This window comes from Tamandua tetradactyla, chromosome 22 (assembly GCF_023851605.1).
Source record: "Tamandua tetradactyla isolate mTamTet1 chromosome 22, mTamTet1.pri, whole genome shotgun sequence".
NCBI classification, from domain to species: Eukaryota; Metazoa; Chordata; class Mammalia; order Pilosa; family Myrmecophagidae; genus Tamandua; species Tamandua tetradactyla.
In genome coordinates, this window is record NC_135348.1 from 5,815,839 (window position 1) to 5,819,269 (window position 3,431).

Here is a 3,431-nt window from a genome sequence, read left to right on the forward strand (position 1 = left end):
CTATATTTTTCAGTTACACAGGTGAAGTGGATTTTGCAATTACCGGTTGCACTAAATGCACCAAATAAGGCTCCTAAAACTGAAACTCTAAGGCACTAACCTAAGTTTACCAAGCTGCAACTGAGCATAATTTAAAATACTTCTCTTAAATTTCTTTATTTATTTTTAAACATAGCATAAAGGAAGTTGTTAAAACTAGTGTAATAGCTCAAAAGAATAAATGTTTCAGACTTGGGGGGGTGAAGAAGAGGGAGCTATTCAGAACCCTTCATCAGAATCCTCCCAACTTGATCATCGTGGATTAACAATGTGCTTTGTGGATGTAGTTAGTCGATGACACCAGCTTGACAGAGCTTTCTGTGCCAAATCCCACTGAGTTATCTGGTCCCCTTGGCTGATGAAGAACCATTAGGCAGGGAGCACTGGCATCCTCCAGGGTAATAGTCTTCAAGCGATCAACCAATCAGGTCTTAGAGCTACAATAGCCTTCAGACCCTCGCAGATTCGCCAAACGTGCAGGCGCTGCACTTGATTAAGAATCTCTGAGAACTGCGCCTCATCTCCTGCCTGTTGGTCAGTGCCATCCTGAACTTCTTTCACATGGAGAAAGAGCTTCTAGCTACCTCCTAGTTCATGAAGAAACTGATCTTTCACACACCGGGGAGTGATGTTGTAGGCCGTATGCTGTGCATCATGGCCCAGGACACACAAATGGAATTTGACATGCTCCTCTTTCTGCAGCAATTCCCTTTGTGGCCATCGCAGCTATGCCAGATGGATAGACCTCACTGTTCCTATCCCCCCAATTACACGATCTCAATCATTCCTCAGTACTCAGTGTGTGTTGGGTCAATGCCCCTGAGGCGGTGAATGACTATACCAGAGAAGATAATGGGATCAGCTTCCTCAGTAATGACTTTCACTGAGTGTGTGTTTTTTTCCTCACTTTTTCTGCACCGACTTTGTGCCTTTGCCTTTGGATGAGCTGAATTCTACCATATCCCCCAGTTTCAGGCTATCTACGTCACCTGAGATCTCAGTGTAAAGAACATATTTCCTAATCCGGATTGGCCACTTCAATAAGTCCAAAATTATCCTTCAGAGTTGCCACATAATCCAAGGGCCTAGGTTGAAACTGCAGCTTAAAAATTACACACCAGTTGCAATCTGCTGCCAGGCTCCATTGTCATTAACACTAAATTCAACCCTATTTTCTATCTGAGAATAAGTAGATCCTTCTACATCCTTGACTGGAAAGGCAACAGTCAGCTTTACTCCACAATCACCGTAAACAGTAATGCCATCTGCAGCCTTCTGTTTGCCTTTGTTTGGCCTGGTAGTTTGGGGATTGGAAAAAGTATCTTATTTTTCTACAGTACCCTAAATAATAATATGAATGGGAATGGAGTGAAACCATGCTCTTGGGAGGTTTTTTAACCTTAATAGAATGACTTCTTTAGGCCGAGAGCATATCAGAAATCACAGTAAGCCTTACTTCATTTGCAATATGGGGCTGGTTCCCATTGAGCATTTCACTGAAGTGGAAGAACATATAAGCATTGCAATCCACATGCCTGATGAAACCAAAACTATCTCTCAAGGAAGCAATCACATCCATTCCTCTGGCTTCAACTGTGAACTGAAATGTGTTCAATAGAACTTCTACGTTGGTTGCTCATTCTAGTTTGTCACATCGGTCTGTAGAATTATTAAACCTAATGTAGTCATCTTTCATCAGGGTTACCTTGGATTTTGTGACTTTGTTTCCAAAGGGAAGTTCTTTAGAAATCACAAAGTCACATTTAATGCATCTAGGATATGGTTCATTCTGGTTTGTAGTGGGTACACCTTGGTAATAGTTCCTTCAAAATGTTTAACGGTGATAGCTTCAAAAATGCTCCTTCAGGCAACAATCTGACATCTGTGGCAACTTCTTTACCGTTTCTGTCCTTGATTGTGAACTCTGCATCATTTCCAGGCTGTAAGGTTTCTAGGTCACCCTTAAATTCCCTATAGTGAAAGAATATCTCTTTTATAACATCACTTCATTCAAAAAAGCCAAACACTTCCTTCATGGCAGAAACTACTCACTGACAGTGAGCTTGCTTCTTTTTCAAAAGCATAATGTTCTGAGCACTTACAGCACCAGTACGTTTATTGTTATCAGTTGCAAAATTAATATCTCTAGTTTCCATTGAATGTTCTCTTCGACATCTTTGTGGCTGTAAGTCAGATGAAATACTTTTTATCCATTAATTTGTTCTTCAGGGAGTATTTCTGATTTTATGCTCATGAGTTTAACAGCAATAGGTTTCTGCCTGTCAGACAATACTTTAAATTCAACATCATCTACTTTTAAGCCCTATAGATTATCAGTATAGTGTGAAACAGCGGAAAAAAAGTTTAATTTGATGCTCTAAAACTGGATAAATCCAAAAGAGATTAGCAGTTTTTCAATAACGCTGGTTTATCACCATGCTACAGAAGTGCCATCGGCATACCCATTGTGTCCATTGTTGTGGAGAGGGTTTACAGTGATAGTCAAATAGTATTGCACTTTCAGTAGTACTTGCTGATTCCTCTGTTTAGCACACATTTCAAAGGATGACATTTGCTAGTATTTAAAAAAAAGAGCAAAAGAAAATAATCTATTAAACTAATAAAGAATACAACTACTGCTGCTTTGGGCAATCTCACAGTATAGCCCTGAAGAAAACAGAGTAGGCACAAACTTCTTATCTCAGGTTAAGTAGTATGTTTTCAATTTAAGTGTACTCTTCTTTGGTCTAGTTGGCGGTTGGGATATTTGTTCCTTGCCTGATCTGAAACTGAAACATCACATTGAGGTGGTAACATCTGTTCTGTTACATGTCATACCGAACAGCTCAGCGATGCCCTTCCAGTGCTGTCGAAAACACCATGGCCCAGGATGTAGCTGAAGGTCACTTTCAAGGATCTTTGGTATCTCCCAAATCTGGCATTCATTGATGGTTTCTGAAATTTTATTTTGTTCCTTTGGATGGCCCCTCCTTTCTGGTTTCTTTATTTGTCTTGTAATCTTTTGTTGTAAACTGTACGATGTAACATTTTAATGTGTTAACTGTGAGATTTAGTCTCAGAGCTCTCTGTTTCTTATGTTTGAATCCAGACAGGGATATGACAGATTTTCTTGCATGCCAGGAGCTAAGAAAAGCAGAAAAAAAAGCAAAACTCACCTTTGACAGTTTTGCAAATATGTTTTGTGTGGCTGGTACTCTCCTTCAGAGTTAGCCTTCTAACAAGAGCCTATTTGCCTTATTCCAAGGCAAATCGAAGTACAGGGCCCTTTCTGTCTTTTCTGAGTTTATGTCTTTACTTGGGCTTGTGCTTGATTGTTACCTTAGGAATTCCCTTTTTACAGGAGTTAGGATGTGCCCCCTATTCCCAATGAA

The 3,431-nt window shown here is 40.0% G+C and overlaps 1 pseudogene; it reads right to left on the reverse strand.

Moving 5' to 3' along the window:
• Nucleotides 1-326: 326 nt before the first annotated feature.
• Nucleotides 327-2,611, reverse strand: LOC143665959 (cold shock domain-containing protein E1 pseudogene; annotated as a pseudogene).
• Nucleotides 2,612-3,431: the final 820 nt, after the last annotated feature.